Source organism: Camelina sativa, chromosome 5 (genome assembly GCF_030686135.1).
Source record: "Camelina sativa cultivar CO46 ecotype springtype chromosome 5, ASM3068613v1".
Lineage (NCBI taxonomy): Eukaryota > Viridiplantae > Streptophyta > Magnoliopsida > Brassicales > Brassicaceae > Camelina > Camelina sativa.
Window position 1 is genome coordinate 37,874,456 of NC_141884.1, and position 21,550 is coordinate 37,896,005.

The 21,550-nt window shown below is 33.4% G+C and overlaps 4 pseudogenes across 3 annotated transcripts; 2 read left to right on the top strand and 2 right to left on the bottom strand.

Annotated features, from left to right (window-relative positions):
* Nucleotides 1-1,003: 1,003 nt before the first annotated feature.
* LOC104788093 (ABC transporter B family member 21 pseudogene) lies at nt 1,004-7,928 on the bottom strand (annotated as a pseudogene). The gene is made up of 3 exons (XR_015598104.1): nt 7,862-7,928; nt 1,531-1,820; nt 1,004-1,427 (listed from the first exon to the last, which is right to left on the bottom strand). The product of XR_015598104.1 is annotated as an ABC transporter B family member 21 pseudogene (transcript).
* Nucleotides 7,929-8,716: 788 nt separating this feature from the next.
* LOC147944872 (dolabella-3,7-dien-18-ol synthase TPS06-like) lies at nt 8,717-11,923 on the bottom strand (annotated as a pseudogene). The gene is made up of 7 exons (XR_015558570.1): nt 11,661-11,923; nt 11,301-11,580; nt 10,771-11,166; nt 10,470-10,691; nt 9,822-9,964; nt 9,307-9,555; nt 8,717-9,203 (listed from the first exon to the last, which is right to left on the bottom strand). The product of XR_015558570.1 is annotated as a dolabella-3,7-dien-18-ol synthase TPS06-like (transcript).
* Nucleotides 11,924-14,748: 2,825 nt separating this feature from the next.
* On the top strand, nt 14,749-17,640 carry LOC104789751 (pyruvate dehydrogenase E1 component subunit alpha-2, mitochondrial-like; annotated as a pseudogene).
* Nucleotides 17,641-19,572: 1,932 nt separating this feature from the next.
* On the top strand, nt 19,573-21,459 carry LOC147944873 (putative galacturonosyltransferase-like 9 pseudogene; annotated as a pseudogene). The gene has a single exon (XR_015557882.1). The product of XR_015557882.1 is annotated as a putative galacturonosyltransferase-like 9 pseudogene (transcript).
* Nucleotides 21,460-21,550: the final 91 nt, after the last annotated feature.

Genomic DNA, 21,550 nt, shown 5'->3' on the forward strand with positions numbered 1-21,550 from the left:
CGTTATCAGAGAAAGACAAATACTATCACCAATCGCGGGTTGTTTTTAGATTTTTTTATTTTCTAATTTTTTTTTGTTTTGTACTTTTTGAAATATATATATTTTTATGTTGTTTGGAATCAAAATCATATTTAATGAAATATTCCATTGTGTTCTATAGTAATTTTTTTTGTTTTTTTCGTTATTATTTGTTGCTTAAAGATTTAAAAGGTGACTAAAGAAGCATAAACACCACAGCTAGATTTGTGGTAGGGAGTTTCTCTCTCTTCTCTCTCTAAATTTTCCAGAGAGAGAAACTCTCATCTAAGGTTTCTTCGGGCGGCTGTTATGTTCCGACACGGTTGTCTGGTGGGTTAACCGTTTCATTTCGTCCAACACCGGTTCCTTTTGTGGGGGATTGGATCGGATTTTGGCTCCGTCATCGACCGTTTTCTCTAATGGTGGTGGACGGTTCTGTTCCCGGCATGCATCGGCCTCCACGGCGATTTCATGTCCGGCTATGCTTCCGGCATGCATCGGCCTCTTTGGCGATGTCATGTCCGGCTTAGATTCCAGCGTGCGTTGGTCTTCACGGCAGCGTTGTATCCGGCGGCTACTTATTTTTTTAAATCTCTTTGTTTTCCTTTTGTTGTTGTGTTTTTTAGGATTTTTTTAGATCTACCCTCTTTGAAGATTGAAAGTTTTTTCTGAAGAAGAAGAGTAAGATTTGCTTCGATGGAGTCTGTTCTCAGCTAATTGGAACTCGACCTTTCCTGTTGGCGTAGATCGAGAGTTTTTTCTGTTGTTCGTCGGTGATTTCAGCCGGAAATGAAGTTTTCCGGCGATGCTTTCCGTTGCCGGTGACCGGAGACCTTCAGACTTCTACCTCTTCGTCTCGCACGTGTCCTCCCTGAAGCTTCTCTTGTGACACGTGTTCTGTGTTTTAGAGATTCTTTCTTCTGAGAAGGGTTTTCTAATTGGGCATGTGGGCTTTCATTTTTAGTTTGTTTGCATTGTAGACTTGTTTGTAGTTGAACTTTCGTTTTTAGTTTTTTGACTGTAATTTTGGCCAGTTTACTTGACTTAATACAATAAAGACACTCTTGTGAAAAAAAAAAAAAAAAGAAGCATAAACACCATCTTTGATATTAATTAAAGTCTCATGCTTTCCTCTCTCCACTATGACTCCATTCTTAACCACCGCAATTACATCAGTATTCTTGGTAGTCGATAACCGATGTGCCACCACCATGTACGGTGGTTTGGTTAACCATAACCCGGTCCAATGCATCCTGAACCACACGCTCTGACTCGACGTCTAGAGCACTCGTGGCTTCATCAAGTAGCAACACCTTAGGATCTTTAACAATTGCTTTGGTATGGCTACTCTCTGCTTTTTGCCCACATGATAATTGAACTCCTCTTTCACCCACCATTGTATCATAGACCTGCAATAGTAAGTAAATCTTTCAGTCTAATATGAAACCATGGACTTAGGAATTAGGGCTAGACAATCTGTTTATTTGGTTTGATTATTCCGGTTAAAGTTACATGTTGTAGGCCACTGATGAAGCCATGAGCGTAAGATAGGTCAGCTGCAGATACGATTTCGGTTTTAGTAACATCTCCTCCTTTACCATAAGCAATGTTTGCTCGGATCGTTTCATTGAACAAAACAGGTTCTCGGCACACCAATCCGGTTTGTTGTCTTAACCATATCACATGAAATGTCTTGATCTCAACTCCATCAAAAGTGATCTGACCAGAATCAAGTTCGTAAAACCTCTGCAACAACGCAGTTGCTGTTGTTGTTTCCCTGCTTCCGCTCTCTCCAATCAAAGCTATTGTATGAAACAGAGAACCAAAAACAAAATGAGAGAATTTAGTCACATAATAAATTAGTCAAGTGTCCTTGGTTTATCGACAAACATGGACAATAAAAAGAAAAACAGAAGGAAAGGGGAAGAGGAAACCAATCACCTTACTTTCTAAATGGCTCCAGCTTTGCTCTTCACCAAAAAGATCGGATGAAATCTCCTAATTGAGCTTCAGGATTTCAACAGAGACTTGGCGACCATCAAACCGTAAGTTTCCTCTCTACAAAACATATACAACTCATTAAACTTTATAATTTCGTGAATGCTTATTGACACGAAGTTTTTACATAGTACTTGGTGACAAATACTAATTCTAAAAGGCATTCGTGAAAATTATATTGTTATAATTTCGTGAATCCTTATTATTCGTGAAAATACTAATTTTTATTTTTACTGATGTGTAACACTGGAGAGCAATTCCTTTTTTTTTTTTATTGTATTGTTATAATTTTATTGGTTGATGTGTCAACTTCTCTTTCAACTAAAAAGGATGATGTGTCAACGTTGGAGAACAATCCCTTGAATTTGATTTTACTAGCTAGGGGAAATAAATAACGAAATGCACCAAAAACGTAAAGATTGATACATACGTACATTGCATTTACGTGGAACTTCTTTCTTCTTTTAAAAAAAAAAATAATATTTACGGCTAGCTTAATGATATAAATCACATACACTGATAACAAATATGTAGGGTGCATAGTTTTTTTCTTTAATCTATGAAATATAGGGTTCTAGTTGATCGTTATATATTAGCCATCTACAATATCCTCATTCTTTTGCTCTTCGTTGGCCACTATAACCGTTTTAATTAGTAAAAAACAAACATACAAGTTCCTAAAAAGTTATTAGTTTAAGTTATATATTTTTTCCTCCTGGATTCTAATTCTAATTACAAAATAATGTATGAAAAACCATTTTCTTCATATGGATAAAAATGGTTGTAAAAAATATAAATGTCATTGTTTTTCCCGACTCGAAAATATATGATACCTAAAGCAAACTAAGAACTGATGCCCCAAAAAAATTGTTTGACATAATAAAATGACACTAGGATTTAACCCGTGGTATACTGCGGGATAATATTTTTAATTTTAAAAATTTAAAATTTATATTGTATTTATTTGTTATTTTATTATTTTATTATTAATTTTTAAAATATAAAATTTTACAGGTATTTGATATAAGTATTCAAAGTATATGATTTTTGTAGTGTTTTCAAGGTTTTAACCCGTGTGTTATATGTATAATACATTTATCTCCGGGTACACATCTAAAAGTGTTTTAAAAAAACAATTCCACTTAACTCCCTATATGGGATTAATGCCAACCCGTCTCACCAAAATCAAAATAAGTTTTTGTGTAAAAAAAATAATCAAAATAAATTTTTTTATCAAGTTTAATTATGTTAATTGTTCTACCAAATTAACATATTTTTATAGTTTATAATTTCCATGTCAATATATATAGTTTATGATAATTAATAGAATTTTAATATTTTTGGTAACTCCTCAAAAAAAAAAAAACCAAATTATATGGGGTTTTCAACATATTCAATGTGACATTTGATAATTAGATTTTCGGTTTAGAAAATTTATTAGTGTTAATATAATTATGGAGATTGTAAACTTTTGTTATGGAAAATCTATTGTATATCATTTAAATTTGAGAGATTCTAGCATCCATAAAAATAATTTTGGCGATTTAATGGGTTAAAACTTGTGGGTAGAGTTGTTTTTGGAAAAATCGGAATGTATAGATGTTGTTAAGATTTTATGGCAATAAATGTAACAAATGTTGGTCAATTTAAGAAAGTTTAGTATTTCAGTTTTTCTGCAATATTATTTATGGAATTGTTTTAGGGGTTAATATTGTAAAAAATAAATTAAATAAGTAAAACTTTAAGGGCATAAACCAAAATGTACTTCAAAAATGTTAATATAGATAAAAGTTTAATATGTTTACAAAAGTTGAATATAAACAAATGTTGGGTGTTCAAAAAAATTAATATAAACAAACAAGCAAAACAGACAGGAAAAACTATATTCTTATAACTTTATCTGAAACTAACTTTCATCATTTAATTATTAAGTAATTGTATATTAATTCTTCTGATCTGTAATAATAAAAATGAACCACATAGATTGGCAAACTTGAGAGAAAAAAAAAAGAAATAGAAGAAGACAAAATAATTAGTTAAATTATTGAGTAAATAATTATTTAATTTAAGTAATCTTACAAAAGAATATTAGTAAAAATAGTTTTTTAAGAAATAATGGAAGAAAAAAACTCGTTTTTGAATTGAATGACAGTTGAGGGGATTCGAACAAGAGAGGGGGCAAAGAGAACATCACTTGAACAGTATAACCACTAGACTATTAGACAATTTTGACAATTGATGCCCATAAAACCTTATATAAAATCTGCTTCCGGAAGCCCTTACTTGTTGAGCTTTTCCTAATTAATGAGTTTTGCCATTTTAATTTGGAGGTTATTAAATCAGCAAAACATATATAAAAATGACGAGAAAACATTTTATAATAAAGGATTACGGTAAAATGGGCCATAAACGTGAATGGGGAATCTATATTTTTGGAAATCAAGTAACCCATCATAATCACTTCCTTAATTAAGGAAGTGTTCAGTGTCGAGCATGCTGTACACTTTAATCTGTCATGCGGTACGAAGGCAATTGTTTTGTTAGTATCGTTAATATTACTAATCTTATTTAACATGGATATCAGCCAATAAAAATGGATGTTAAATTTTAAAATAGCAGTATTAATTATTTAGTACCAATTTAATTGAATAGAAAATTTTATTTACCATTATGATATATATATATATATATTTATTCGTAAGTAAAACACACAAAATTTTTGAAGAAGATAATGAGTTTATTAAAATGAATTTCTGATTACTTGATGAGACTATTATTGTAGTTTTACTTATGTTTTGCTTGAATTTTATTTCTGTTTTACTTAAATATTACCTATGTTTTGCTTAATTTTTTATTATGTTTTACTTTGTAAATTCTAAGGCATGTAACTATAAGTGAACTGTGAATATATAAAAAATCTGAAAAATCCATATATAATCAACTTCAGAACGTATGGATTGTTTTCTACACCTTTGAGTAAGCAAAGACTAAAAGTCTAATATAATACAACTTCTGTAAGATGAGAGCAATCTTAATAAGAGAGACCACAACTTCTAGCAGTAGTATTTGCATTTGAAAATCCCTTTTCCACGTCAACGAGAGATTCTCATCTCCAACGGTACCAATTACGTCCAAGACACAGCATGTGAAAAATACAAACCATGGTTATAATTTAGAGATATTTAACAATTATACCACATTCAAAACTCAAACTTTTCCAATGTATCACATTCGAAACTTTTTTTTCAATGTACCACATCTGCTCATGACAAAATGACTATTGTATCCTCCGGTGTGGTTGTGGTGTCGTTGTGGACATGTTTTGATGGACCAGATCCAGTGATATGTCTATGAAAGACGTTGTCCACAATCCAGCCAGGTTTACACTGTGGACCACACAATTTGGTTGTAGATGGATCAGATTTGGTGAACCAGTTCCTGTGGACCAAATCTCTTTTTTTTTTTTGTAGACAAGTTGGTTTTATTGTTTGTGGACAAGTTATACTTAATTAGACTTTTAGATACTAAGTTTCATGGCTTGTATTGTACTAGTTTCACAACTTGTCCACAATGTCCACTTGTCCTCTATTAAATTTGTCATGCACTAGATGATTCACAAAAATTCTAGTAAACAACATTTTTATTAACTCGGTGGACCAGTTTTAAACTTGCACAAAGGAGAGACAACTAGTCCTTTATTTATTTATGTTCTAGACAAGTAATTTAAGCTAGTGGACAAGTTTGTACTCCTCAAATTGTCTACGAGACTTGTCATATTAGCAGGAGGGCAAAAACGTCATTCTACCTCACATTTATGGTAGATCAGAAAAGGAATCTCAATTGTGGTACATTTAGAAAGTTTTGTGAGAAATGTGGTATATTAAACTAAATTCCCTATAATTTATAAGAAAACCAACTCAAAACTCCAATCTTGTGTAGATGTTATACTTTTATGTTTATTTTTATTTTTACTGTAGGAAGACAAAAAAAAAAGTAGGTCTCAGAATTTTTGAGAGATTTGGTAAAAGCTTCTTCTAATTGATATATTCTACAACCATAACGTTCCATATCTATAAACATATATTCATTCGCTCTAGAAGAATAACACAATTCACTTTCTTTTTTTTGGTTGAAGCACACAATTCACTTAATTAGCTAAGTATACTGCAACACTATTCCAACCATTCTACAAATTAAATTAGGGATCAGACTTTTCAGATTCCTAACATTTGCAAACGGTTTTGATTTTCTAGTTAAAGTGAATATCCAAATGGATGCTTGTATAATGGAAGGAGAAAAAAAAACAAAGGATTGGTAAATGTAACATGCAGAAGATTTTTGACTTATAAATAAATCCATATATAATCAAGCTTATAAATACAATCCTAATTGAAAAAAAAAATCGAAAGTTTAGAGCTGACTGTTGATTCCACTACAAACAACAAGATCCTCGGTCGTGAAGGTTGTATCAACACAACTTGTTAGTTAGTAGCTTTAGCTTCTTCTTAATTTTTTTTTTCTCTCTATTTGCTTTCTTTCTTTTGTTTTTTTATCTCATACGAATTTATTTTCGTATCAATTAATTTATAAACAGAAGCTCATTTCTTTCGATTAGATCATCTATTTTATTTTTTGTGCTCTAAGTTTTTACTTTATTATCTTTAGTTTGTTGAAATTATTTTGTATTCATTATTGGATTGCTATGTTTAGGCCCAACCGTGTGGTGCATACTTTACAAAACGTGTTTCCAAAATATAAAATATAAAATTACGAGCAAACATTTCTTAGAGCATCTCCAATCTATATCTTCATTTTTTTTTTCTTTATTTTAGAGTAACTTTCTTTATTTTAGAGATGGAATTTACTCCAACCTATTTCGCTGTGGGTTGGTTTTTTATTTTATTTTTCTTATATTTATTTTTGTTTTGTTTTTTGATTTCATAATTTAACATATGTTGTTTAGAATAATTTTCATAATTTTAAAATAATTTCAGTGGTAATTTCTTTTTTTTGGTTATTATTATTTACATCATCATATGATACATAAACTTTTAATTTCAAAATTTTAATTTTTGAATATATTTTTAATTTTGTCTTAAGTTAAGGGATTTCATCCTTAGTTATTGATTTGTTTTCCACTAACAATTCACAAACTGAAAGAGATTACTCTTTGATGTCTACATTGTAAATGTTCTTGATTGATCTCTTACGAGTACTTTAGGTTTAGTCACTTCAACCTTTGTCTCCATAATTTCATATAACTTATCTTTTTTTTTTCATTCAATAACTGTAACACCATCTTTTAACAATACTTTCCTGTACTCTATTCATCACTTTTCTGATTTTACCGGCGACCAAATTAGGTTACACAAATATTGCTTTTCTTCTATCTATTTCTTCGAACTTTTGCCGAAAATCATATGGATTATGCTAAAGGCTAAAGGCTAAAGATCCTTCTCGGTGTTTAGCTGCATGTGTTACTAATCATATTTCTATTTCCTCTTCAACAAAGTCACTTTCGCTTAGGTGTTAATACAGAGCAATTTTCTACACAAACCTCTGAGTATATTGATAGAAGTTTAGAAAGAAACTATATAACACATGATTTTTTTTCAAGAAAATAGATTTAAGAAATAACCAGAAGCAAGAAACACACGAAAACAATCACAACTAAGTTCAAACCAGTAATAAATAAAATAGAAATCGAAGCCACAAGAAATGACGATTATAGCCTGTAAAAATAGTCTTCTAAATTTGTAATATGCTAATGTGAATAACAATTCTTAAAAAGAAAGAACCTGAAAAGTCTGTACTTCATCTCTGAGAATATTTTTCTTTTCATAACCTTGTTTTCTTGCTAATTTCAAAGCGGTTTCTACACCTTCAGCACTAGTGTTCATAGGAATCACCATACATATCAGGCTATATATGTTCTTTGATATCAAGTTTCATAAGTTTTTGATAATTGAATTTGTATTTTTAGTATTATTTCTATTTTTATATGATACTTGAGTTTTTAATTTCATAAATTTAGTTTTACATATATTTTAAATTTTATTATGTTAAGAAATAAGTTTTTGTTTCTTTGACTTGAAAAATATATTTTTCTCTTACTAAAGCAATACTGAATATTTTGGATGTTAATATAGTTAATCCAGAATGTTCAGTTTTCGTCAAACCAAAAACTTAGATGTGTATTTGAAAAATTAAAGTATCTTCCAATGAAATTAAAATTGGATTTTTAATTTAGATTTTTTTTGTTTGTTGTTAATATATGTTTTTTTGTTGCTCTTTTTTGTTGATGCATTTTTTGTTCTTATTTTTATGAAATCATATAGTAAAGTAATATTTAAGTTTTCTTGTTTTTGATTTACGGTGCTTTGGAACATCAGCATATTTATACTTGTATTGCCTTAACCTAACTCTTACACTAAACAAACTCATTTACATCTATGGGTCTTTACTACAATAATGATCTAATGGCATTTTTCTTTTAGTGACCATGTTTATTCTCCTTTACTAGACCTAGTTTTTTAATTGGTTTAGAGATCTTAGATGTATTAATTCAAATGTTTTTATTGGCTATTAATTTTAACTGATGTGTCAACACTCAATACCAACTTGAATGTTAAAGCTGCATATGTGTCATGCTTTGGTGAAAAACATCCAAATTTTATTGTATTGATTGATTGTAAAACAATTTAGATAAAAAAAAATGTTTATATAGTAGTAACTAGTGAGAGAATATGAGATTTAGTCCGGATCAGACCTAAAATTTGTAACAAAGAAAATATGGTTTATAAAAAAAAAAATACGGTTTGCCCGGATTGTGATTTGTGATGATTGGTCTGTAAAACTGATCAATTCTGTTTTTTGGCCAACTTTTCTTTAGGAGTACCGATGAGATCGACATACAAAGAGGTGATATAGTCTTTGATCTTCTCTCCAGCGAAGGTGTACCCATCTCCGTACTTGTAGATCACATCTCCTAAGCGTCCATAATTCAAAACAGGCCTTAGGATATGAAGCGGTACAAAACTGGCTGCCTTCAAGAACTCTTCGTTCATGACCTTAGACATGTGGTTAGTCCTTTTCTCAAACTCAAGACACGCTTCTTCCTCAGTTACTATATATTGCTTCGTATAACAGTTGGTCCCATTAGCAATATCTCCTCTCTCCATCTCCTCCTGATACACACATGACACACATATAGTTCGATGATGTTTATAATTGGTAATAACATTTTCTCATATAATTTTCATTTTAATTGACTTAATTATTTTATGGTACCTTAAAGGTAGATATATCATCTCTGAGACGAGATTTTGCAATAAGAGCGTGGGTGAGTTTTGGTCTTGACCTCAGCCATTCATAAATTTCGTCTCCTGCAATATCTCCCATAGCAATGAAGGTGATTGCTAGCAGCACTTGACCTGCGGTCGAAGACATCCCAACCTCTATGTACTCTTCATAGCTTGGCACATGGCCTGTATTTGACCATTCGGCTTCTTTCAGGTACGCTTTCATGACTATCTTGAGCTGCAAACGTTACATAACTACAAACCATATGTAACCTTATTTTTTTAGTTCTATGTAGAAAATTATGTTTTTAGGGTAAACTTTTAAAGCTTAATAATAGTTTTAGGCTAAAATCCACACGAAAAGCATACAGAAGATAAGCATTTCAAACATCCAAATGTCCTTATTAATTTGTGACATATAAGAGACTGGTGTTGTTTGGATACTTTAATAGCTAGTGACAATAGTTTGGGAAATAAGATTTGAAAGATAAGATGAAACAGTACCTGCTCATATGCGTATTGCATAATAAAGCATCTTCTTTCTGAACTCACATTTTCTTTGAGTCCCTACTTTAAACATGTCAAACATTGTTCTAAAGACAATTTTGAGATAGTCCGGTAGTACATCTAGGTCGTCATAATCCCACCTTTATTTAATAGTAGTATATCAATAGAATTAATTAATTATTTTAGGGATCAAATTTAACGATTTAGAATTTAATCAAACACCAACAATATTGGTTTTTATATGAAAGAAATGACCTTTTATATACTTTGTCAAACTATGAAAGAAAAAACAAAATTGGTGTGTTTTGTGAAAATTACTTTTAAATTCATCCCTAGTAACTATTTTTTTTTCCTTTTTTCTGTTTAGTCGTTTTTCCTAGAGATGCTCTCAATTAAAAATTAAAAAATAATAATAAAGAAACCAAAAAGTAAGAAAAGTTTCTCCATTGAGCATCATAAGAATTGTTTCTATGACGTATGGCAGTTTATTTATTTTTTTGAATCTACGTATGGCAGTTTATGATTAGTCAATTTTTTTTTTATAGATTTATTATTTAAATATATAATAATATTTAAAAATAATAACTAAAATACATTATTTTGAGCGATGCTCATTGTTGCTGGCGATGGAAATGGTCTACGTACCTGTCAACGGATTGAACAAGGCTCTTAACTTCGTCAAGAGTACCATATACATCAAATGTGGTGTCCACGATGTCAAATACAATGAGGGCTTTGGCCAGCATGATCCGCGCAGCTGAATACTGTGGCTCGTAATAAATCCCAGTCGCCCAGAAATAAGGCTCCGCCAATCTCTCTCTAAAGTAATTTGGTATCCTAGATACTAAATCTAGATCCCTCCACCATCTGCATACATGCATACATCTAATTTAGTCGTGTAAAATTATCATAAATAATATATATGAATAGCATGATATATACATACTCTGTAAAAGTTTTTAGATCTTGAATGTAATGCAGCTGCATGAACCTAAAGTTGAGCTTGGCCAACTTTAGTAACATTTCATTGTGATCAGTTTCTAGTTCGTAGAAGCCAATATATTCCCTTGCCACCAAGACTTCCAAATTGAAATTCTGAGGTATATACAGAGCAGCTTGTATGAGCTTAGTGATGTGTGGGTGATCTGTGGCTTTGTCGCCGCCTACCACAAATAACTCCAAGTGTTTTTGTGTGAAACTCATTGCTTCTTCAAGTATATCTTCTGTCGTTGTCCCAAAGTGCGACGCTTCATAGAAGCTTAGCATACCTCTAACATCATCCGTTAGACATTTCTTAAAATTTCCATTGTCTCCTTCAGTCCTTTGAACCTGTTGAATATATCTACACACATATTTGTATATATAGATTAACAGTTACTAAAAACATGTTCAAAATGGTCACATCAGATCAACTAAAACACAGCTTAGCTTGAACCAACCAACTTAGTTAATTAGTTCGAAGACAAAGATCCTCACCCGGAGTTATGTTGTGACCGTATAACCTGAAAACCCTAAATATATCAGAAACTGTGTACAGATCATCTTCCTTGCTGTCGATGATCATGTCGTCGATATTCTCGAAAGCATCATTTAAGAATTCAACAATCTTAGCCTCAAAATGGTAAGAGACTCCAAGACTAACAAGCGTATGGATCAAACAAGTTATCTGCTTTGCATCAGCACCGTTACAAGGGAGCAGCATGGCATTCACTATAGTTTTAAGTGTCTCTATCTCTCTCGAAAGATCATCCATTTCCTGTAAAGAGTTGACATTTTCTGGTAAGTACATGATCATGAGTACTATATATTTATAATTAAGAGGGCTTATGAAAGTACCGTGTGATCCACGGAAGCAGAGAGGAAGTGATGACCCCATAGACTTGGTGGATACGGAGTAAACGGACGAGCCGTCGAGTTATCATCTGTAGGATTAGTCGTTGCTCGAACTAAGCACAATTTTTTTGGAGATTGGTTCCTAGAAAAAGACAGTGACCCAAGAAGAGGGTAGGGGTAGGGAGAGTCCAAGTTTAGCCGCCAACATGAACGACTAAGGACAAGAGCTTGAGAATGAGATCCATATTTTGTTATGGCCTCCATTTTGCTTTTGGACTTTTGGATTTGGGGAGGTAGACAAAAGTTATAGGCATTATATAATTTTTTTTAGTATTATTAACAATTTGTCCTGTTTAATTAATTGCTACGACTCTGTGACTGTGACCAAAACCATATGTTTGTGGTTCTTACGTGCCAATATGTATGGATCTACAGATCTATTTAGAGGTCTTTTTTTTTTTGGGGTCATATATAAAGAGGTCTTTTTTTTTAATTAAAATTTTATAACAAACCATAAATTAAATGTTCTTTTTTTTTTTTTGACAACATAAATTAAATGTTCATTGTATAATAAGTGCTCGCAGCACTTCCACAAGGAGAAAGATATTTTCTTTGGTTCCACTCCACAACATGCATCCTTTATTAGTCCTCTCTATATTCTAATATATCATACTATTACTATTACTAGGTGGGTGCCCGCGTTATGCGCGGGTTGTTGTTTCCATTTGTGTTGTTTATTTTTTGGTTTCGTATTTTTGTATTTTGACGTTTATTTTTAGGATGTTTTGTGTATATTTTTAAATTATGTATGTTTAATAGCCGTCGCCTCAACCGATATTTCATACTCTGCAATAGATGCAATAGATGTTTGAGGAGTAGTAGGATACCAATTCCTTCTTCTCAACAACCGCATAAACAACAATATCAAACACCTTCTTTTCAACCGCAACAGTTCCACCTGCAGCAGTTGCAGCAACAACAACTACTACTAAAAACACTCAAATACAAAATTACATCATCTGAAGAAGTATGTATAATCCAGTTGAAAATAATAAGCAAGAGTCCTCACAAAAACAAACAAACTTCACTAACCAACATCTTGTCTCAATAATTTTAGGCCCTAGGTGAACTAAATTTTTTAGACCTCTTTCACAGTAATTTTTTTTTGTCCCCTTTTTTCAAAGGTTTTTTTTTCTGAATTTTGGAGTGGACTCTTGGATTTTGCCGCTCCTGCCACCCCCTTGAGCTGGTTAACATTGAGAGGCTTTTGAAAAGATTTGCGAGACTTTTGTGTTATGTTATTAATTTAACTTTAGATTGAGAAAGTGAGGTTGCTTCTAATATGCGATGAGGGTAAGTGCATACACCCTAACCAAAAACCCTCAAAGAACCTCAACTGTAACATACCATAGCAATCATATCCAATACTCTGGATCAAGCTATTGTACTAAGAGTTGCTACACAAAAATATCAGACAAAAATGTAGGAAATGAGAATGAATCAATACAATACAAACCACACACAAAAACTTACAAACAACAAATGGTCAAAGATACACTTAAAATATGAAACTTTAAGATCGAGCATGTCAGAATTGAGGTTACCTTGAAGACGGTTCTAAATCTATCTTCACCAAGTTTGTGAGTTGGGTGAAAATCTTTGGTCGCGGAAACTAACTTGAAAAGAGACATATTTGGTTTTGCTTCTACTCAAATTACCTCCGTCTCAAAAACTTTTTCTCTGGTTTTGTGATAGAAAATTGACTGACATTGGAAAATCAAAGAGAGATATCCAAAGAAGAGAGAAAGAGGAAATGAGAGAGAGAGAGAGAGCCTAACTCTCCAAATGTATTGCATTTCTACTTTGGGTGAAAATTGTGGCAAATCCATTATAATTACGCTCTAGTTTGAGACAATTATAAAGGATATATTGGTGGTGATACACGGAGTCTCTGTTACAACGTGAACACATCAGCCGCTACTCTCTCTCTCTATATGGGTTGAGGACGAAAAGCATATGGTGTGAAGAAGAAGAAGAGCGAGACTTTTTACCTTTTTTGATTCGGTGTGCCAAAAATTTACGAGTAGAGAAAAGTTGATGTGGAACCGAGAATAATTATCATCGGTTCAAAAATATGAGCTGTATTAATTGTTATATTTTGATTGGCTAGCTGTTTTAAATTAGGTGTCAGCTCCAGGTTGTTCTAAAATGCTGAGGTGGCATGCAGAGGGAGAGAGTTAGCCAACTTTCATATTATAGATTTAATGTTCATATTATAATAAAATCTAAAATTAAATTAAAAGTCCATTCATATTATGTTCATATTTTAATAAAATTTCATATAATTAATAAATGCTTAATGATTTTTTCAAAAAATAATTAAATTTATAAATTTAATTAACTGATTTATATTTGCAATCAATAAGTGTACACATATCAATTTTTCATATAAGCAATGAAAATATAATACATGGTTTAGTTATATATGTTTAACGAAAAGGAGAAAAATGGTTTGCTATGTGTTGGGGAGCTTCTTTCAACTTCATAGTGTAGGATTAATATATTCGAAAATAAGAAAGACTTCCGTAAATATCGAGTCAACTTATAACACATTTTCTTCAATTTTGTTTTGTTTGCTTTAATAAACATAATTCTACTAGAAAGAGGAAAAAAAAAATATATATATATATATATATATATCACTAATTAATTCACTACAATGGAGAGGAGAGGAAGATCATCTCATTCTAACGGTAAAGGTGGTTCTATGCATTTTTTGAAGAAGGATTCGTCGTTTTACGGTGGTCATGGGATTGTTGGAGCTCAGCAGTTCCTTTGAGATGTGGTTTGGCTTTTGCTCAGAAGTATTCTAAGGATGAAGCTGTTACCTTTACTTTGTATGGTGATGGATGGTGCTGCGAATCAGGGACAGTTGTTTGAGGCTTTGAATATTGCTGCGCTCTTTGGGATTTGCCAGCGATCTTGGTTTATGAGAATAATCATTGTCAGTGACTTTACTTTGTCTTTGTGGAATGTGTTTTGTAATGGAGTTAGTTTTGAAGTTGATTGGATTGCTCTGAATGCAGATGGGATGGGAACGGCTGAGTTGATGTCGGCGAAGTCTCCAGCTTATTTTAAGCGTGGAGACTATGTTCCTGGCTTGAAGGTGAGACTGAATGATGCAATGTAGATATGCCTTTATTGGTTGTTGTATAAAGAATTTTGTTCTAACTTAGAATTCTACTCAAGTTAAGATATGGGGGCCCATGAAGATGGAGTTAAGGATCAGAATTTACACACAAATTGAAAGAGGAAGGATGAACCTTTCTATGATATTTAAATCTGTTATGCGTTCAGTTGGGTTTAGGTGATGAGATTGTGTTCAGTCTCTATCTTTGTAGTTTGACTTTGACATATTTGATGTGTCTGCATTTTATAGGATTTTAACCATAGTTTTTATACTTGTTTTGAGTCTTTTGTTAGGTCCAAGTGTGCTTTCAGAGTATTTTTAGTCTTTTGTGAGTGTCTGTACAGGTTCTAGGCTACTTTGGAAGGAAACTGAGTGTTTTGGGGATGAAAACAAGCATCTGAAGCCAACTTGGTGAAGACTGATCGGACTAGCAAGCAGATGGGGCAAACAGAGAAAAGCATCCAGGATCGGCTGATCCGCATTCGGGATCGACCAGTCCCGAACCCGAAGCAACTTTTCCTTTTTTGTTTTAAACCGACTTTTAGGGTTTTATTTTGATATTTAAGTTAGAGGCACGGTCTCCAGAGACATAAGCTTTATTTTCTGAGACTATTTTGTATTGAGAGCTGAAGAGAGAAGATCTCTAATCCTTCTTGACACTTTGGAGAAGATTTCTAAACCCTATTTTCTATTCTTTTGGCTGAGTAGTTTCACTGTTGGGTTTAGGGTTTCAGAAAGGGTATTTATGATTTATTGATGCTAGATTTGTTAGATTAGGGATTGATCTTATTGTTCTTCATCTATTGTTGTTCTTAATGCTTAAGCTAGATTGATCACCTAGATTAAGATCTTAGGTTTAATTCATCGGGCCACCAAAAGTGTTGTTGAGTTTCTTGAAAAGAACATAGGTGAGCAAGGTGATCATTAGCCAACGAAAGTTGAAGTTAAGGCACCTTGTGAACTTATCAAACCTGAACTTATTGCTTGCTAGGATTGCTAGATTCAAACGACGGTTTAGAGTTTAATCAATTCCTTGCATAGATAACTAACGCTGCGACAGTAGGTTAGTTTTACATTCGAGATTTGAGTTCAAGAATTGTGTTTAATGCATCCTTATCTAATCATCTAAATTCGTGATCATAGTCCCTAATGATTCCCTGCGCCCAATGTTTCTCTTTTGATTTAAAACACTCTTTTATTTACTGCTTTTTGTTAGTCACTTTCAAACACAAACTTTTCCATTGTCTTAGCTATATTTGATCTTGATAATTTCATAGTATAATTGTTTGGTCTCTGTGGATTCGATCTTGAAGTGTTACAACGATACCACTAGATCGTGGTGGAGTACACATTGGGTTTTAATTGACCTGTTGATCAATGTTGAATCATATCCATGTTTAATTTTCTGGTTTGAGGTAGTGTGACTTTGAAGCTAAGTTAGCTAAGTTGTGATCATCTTCTGTGTTGTGTGTACTAGGTGGATGGTATGGATGCACTGGCTGTGTAGCAAGCGTGCAAGTTTGCCAAGGAACACGCACTCAAGAATGGACCTATTGTAAGTTTCGTTCAGTCACATTACAGTTTCTCAAAATCAAATTGGAATAACTCCAATAATTCTAAGAAATGAATAAAAATTGTGCTTACATGTGTGGGATTTTTGTTTTGGGCCACTTTGCTTTGCTAACAACATTGATTGCTTGAATTGGCTGGGATTCTGGATTGAATGAGGTTGTGTTTTGAAAGAAAACTGTTTCTGTAGTATCTCTGTTTATCCCGCAGAGTTACAATGTGGGCATCTGTTTTATCTCTTTGATAACAAGTGCCGCTAGTGTCTAGTGATTGTTGACTGTTATTTCCATGTAAAAATGACAGCACATGATTAATACGCTACTATCAATTGGTACAACTCACAAGATAACGTCAACGTCTCTAGAATCCTCTATAAAACATTTCTGGCATGTAGTTGTTTATGAAGTTCTACCTGTTCTGCTCTTATCAACACGTCGTCATTTAAGGGGAATGACCATCATACGTTACCTTTGTTTGAGCAGATCCTTGAGATGGACACATATAGGTACTATGGTCACTCTATGTCTGACCTAGGAAGCACTTACCGTACACGTGATGAGATCTCAGGTGTGAGGCAGGTTAGTTACTAGTATCTTCTTTCATAGTAATGCTGGTCAATCATTAAGAGTTTGAAACTTTTAATCTGTATACATGTACCTTAAGGCATGCCCAACGGTAGTTTCTTTTAGGAGTTCTATTAATTAAAAATTAAAAAGTAATATAATAAAGGAAGATAAAAATTGAGAAACGTTTACCTTCTCATTTCATAACCGTAAAAATCGATTCTCTCGACATGTGGCAGTTTATAATAAGTTAATTTTATTTTTCTAGATTTATTATTTAAATATATAATAATATTTAAAAAATATTTAGAATATATTATTTTGAGTAAAAAATATTTAGCTCTTATGACTTAAGGTGTGAGATCCAGTCGATAAAGTGAGAAAGTTGATCATATCTCATGACATAGCTACTGAGAAAGAGCTAAAGCTAAATGTGAGCTAAAGGTATGTGATTACCTTTCTAGTCAACACTTACATAAATTTTCGTTGTGGTTACTCGCATCACATATCTCGTCTCTTACATTCATCACAACCGCAAACTCCTGCAGGAGCTTTCGGTTATATAAAGTTCAAGACAGTGCAACAAAAACTTGCTCCAATTATGTTGTATAGCCTTTCTTGTATCAGTTTATCAATTCCTTTTTTTAACAACTCTTCACGATGTCAAGACGCAAAAAAAAAGGTCAAAAGCATTGATTCTTTTTTTTTTTTTGAAATTTAAGCATTGATTCTTTAAATTGAAAGTTATTGTCTCCAAATGTTATTTTCTAGTAACATATTTCTCTAAGCACCTACAGACAACAAACATATAAAAATGAGGACGGTTTTAGTCATCTGAAAATGTCTTTGGATCTTTGTAAAAAGTCTAATTTAGAACAAAAATGAAGATATAAATTTGGTATGCCTCGGAGTTAGTATAACAGCAGAAACGAGAAGAGAAGGCAAAGAGCTGTGTTTACTTTACTACTACTAGTGGCTTTGTTTGTCTTCTACTTAGCTGTCGGAATGTAGTAAATAAAGAAGCAAGTGGAGAGGTGAGACAAAAATCTCAATGAACCCGTGTTGTATTCGCCACGCAAAGGCATCAAATTTTGAAATTAGTAATAAATCATAAACTGTCACACACCAAACAACGCTTTTATAATACCCAAAAAAATAGAACAGCAAAATAAAGAGAAAAAGCATCTATATCTTTACCTTCTCCGTCCGTATCCATAACGACATCATTGTTCTACCACTAACCACCTAACTCAATTTATTTTGCTTTCTTCGTTCGTATCCAATACTACTACTACTACCAATATCAGTCTTTGTTAATGATAATTGTATAAGAAATTAAATTAAAAAAAAAAAAGCAGATGGGAAGTGTTTATGCTTGATTGAGCTTCTCGCCACGAAGTTTAGTGTTTCTATTTGTGTGGTTGGTTTTTTTTTTTCTTTGCATGAACATGGCAGACAAATTGTAGTGCTAATAGTAATAAAATTCAAAGAACTCAAAGTAATCATAAGAAGGTTGGTTCTTTATTCTTTTGTGACCACAATATTTGGTACTTGGTAGTCCGTAGTCGATAGACTAGTTGAAAACCTACCATTAGTTAACTTACACTAACACATGTCTAATTTGATAGTAGTTCATAGTTTTATATTCGCATCAAATGATTATACGGCAGCACTAACGAAATGAATTTTTCGTTGTACCTATAAAACAAAATGAATGTAACAATGTATTGCGATAATTTTATTGAGTGGCATTAGGAAACGTTGACAAGATAGGAAAAAAAAAACATTTATTAAATGGCACTACATAACGAAAATATTCTCGAATATATAGACTGTTTAGATTTAGTGAAGATAGTGTTTTCTCCCTCTGACTGGCCAGCCTACTCAGTTTATCTCGAAGACATCAAGGTGGACATAGCAGAATTCTCGAGTTTCTCTTTGACCCTGATCTCTAGGAAGGACAATGAATTTGCGGATTGCTTGGCACGACAAGTTCGTATCCAACCGCATGCTATTACCTTTGTAAACGTTTTCCCTCCCAATTGGCTCGTTCGAGTTAATCGTTTCCATTGTTGTCAAAAAAAAAAAAGAAAAAAACAAGAATATTCGAAGTGAGACACGCTCCTTACTCGTTATTCCAACAACAATAATGTTGAAACATAAAAAATACTCTTTAGATTCACTTTCTTCCAATATTTAGATAAACTTTAATCTGTTAGAATTTCGAATCTGGAAATCTTAATTTTACTTGTTTTTTTAAATTTGTTTACGTATACAAAATATATTATTTTTAGTAAACTCTGTAAATATTTTTAATTTATTTTATTGGTCCAGAACATTATTTGGAATTATTCTATGCGTTGTTACTTACCAATCACATTTTACCGTCAAGATACATATTTTACAGCTCAGAAAACAAGCGTGCGGGCGCACGTGAGAAAGTTTGGGTTTGATCATCAAACCAATCAAAAGACTTCTCATCGTCACATCTCAGCCGTATATCGAACCCATATAGGCTAGAGCTTTTAAGACAATCAATCATCCAGCTGGTTCCATCGAGTTCACAGCTGGCACAGACCGAACACGAGTTCCAAAAACTCCCCAACATTAAATTTCTTTCACTCTTACGGTACACCAACACACAGACGATAATTTGTAATTACCAAAATATTTTTAATCCCATCAGTTAGAATAGGTAATTACGTTGGGATTGATCTCAATTAACACACACTTTACCACTAAACGAGTAAAATTTAACGACTAAAACCAAACACCACTTCCACGCGCTTTCATAACGCGTGTCAACCAAATCTCTCCTCTTAAAGCCAAAATAAAGAGAGAGACTTGGCTTCTTCTTCTTCATCTTCTTTGGAACTCTTTGGAGTAATTTATATCTCAAGAAGCTTCACAGTTCTTGAAAATGCTATAACAGTAGCGGTATAAAGCACAGATCTTTACTCCATTGTAGTAAAAATAAAAACGCGTTTTCTGAAAAATGCGGTTGCGTTTTCCGATGAAATCCGCGGTTTTAGCGTTTGTCGTGTTCTTGTTGTTCATTCCACAGTTCGCCGTCGGAATACGGATGATTCCGGGGAGAATCTCCGCCGTTTCCGCCGCCGTGGGGAACGGATTTGATTTTGGTCCGTTCGTAGAAGCTCCCGAGTACAGAAACGGCAAGGAGTGCGCGTCTCAATCGTCAAACAGAGAGAACTTCGTGTCGTCTTGCGACGCTTCGTTAGTTCACGTAGCTATGACGCTCGACTCAGAGTACCTGCGTGGCTCAATCGCAGCCGTTCATTCAATGCTCCGCCACGCGTCGTGTCCAGAGAGCGTTTTCTTCCATCTCATCGCTGCCGAGTTTGACCCGGCGAGTCCACGCGTTTTGAGTCAACTCGTCCGATCTACGTTTCCGTCGCTTAACTTCAAAGTCTACATTTTTCGGGAAGACACGGTGATCAACCTCATCTCTTCTTCGATCCGACAAGCCCTTGAGAACCCGTTGAACTACGCTCGGAACTACCTCGGAGACATACTAGATCGATGCGTCGACCGAGTCATTTACCTCGACTCGGACATCATCGTCGTCGACGATATCACGAAGCTTTGGAACACGACTCTAACAGGGTCGCGAATCATCGGAGCTCCGGAGTATTGTCACGCTAACTTCACAAAGTACTTCACTTCAGGGTTCTGGTCCGACCCGGCTTTACCCGGGTTCTTCTCGGGTCGAAAGCCTTGTTATTTCAACACGGGTGTGATGGTGATGGATCTTGTGAGATGGAGAGAAGGTAACTACAGAGAAAAGCTTGAAACTTGGATGCAAATACAGAAGAAGAAGAGAATCTACGATTTGGGTTCGTTGCCTCCGTTTCTACTAGTCTTTGCAGGGAACGTTGAAGCAATTGATCATAGGTGGAACCAACATGGTTTAGGAGGAGACAATGTTAGAGGAAGCTGTAGGTCTTTGCATAAAGGTCCAGTGAGTTTGTTGCATTGGAGTGGTAAAGGTAAGCCGTGGGTGAGGCTTGATGAGAAGAGACCTTGTCCGTTAGATCATCTATGGGAACCGTATGATTTATATGAGCATAAGATTGAGAGAGCTAAAGATCAGGCTTTACTTGGGTTCTCTTCTTTGTCAGAGTTAACAGAAGATTCAAGCTTTTTGTGAAGAGAGTGTGTGTAAGTCAAAACAACATTCTTTTACTTGTTTTTTTTTTTTTTTTTTTGTAGTTGTTGAGTTGAGAAATATATTTTTTGGGACTGTTGGTGGTGTAAAAATTGACTAGTTGAGAGACAAGAGTTTGTAGAAGCCATTGATGAGGACTAGCTCTATAGGAGAATTTTTTCTTTGGAATTGTATTTTGTTATGTTCTTTTACCCTTAAATGGTTATGATGATCTCAATTGTCTGTGTTGAGAGACTTTTCAAGAATATGTAGCAAGTGTTGTTTTAGCATGAAATAAAAGTCCAATTTTGTTAAGCTTTGTCATTGTAGAATGGTTACTTGCTAAGGTAAAGAAAAGTGTTAGTTGATTGAATCTGTCCACAGTAATGAAGCAGAGTGAAAATAA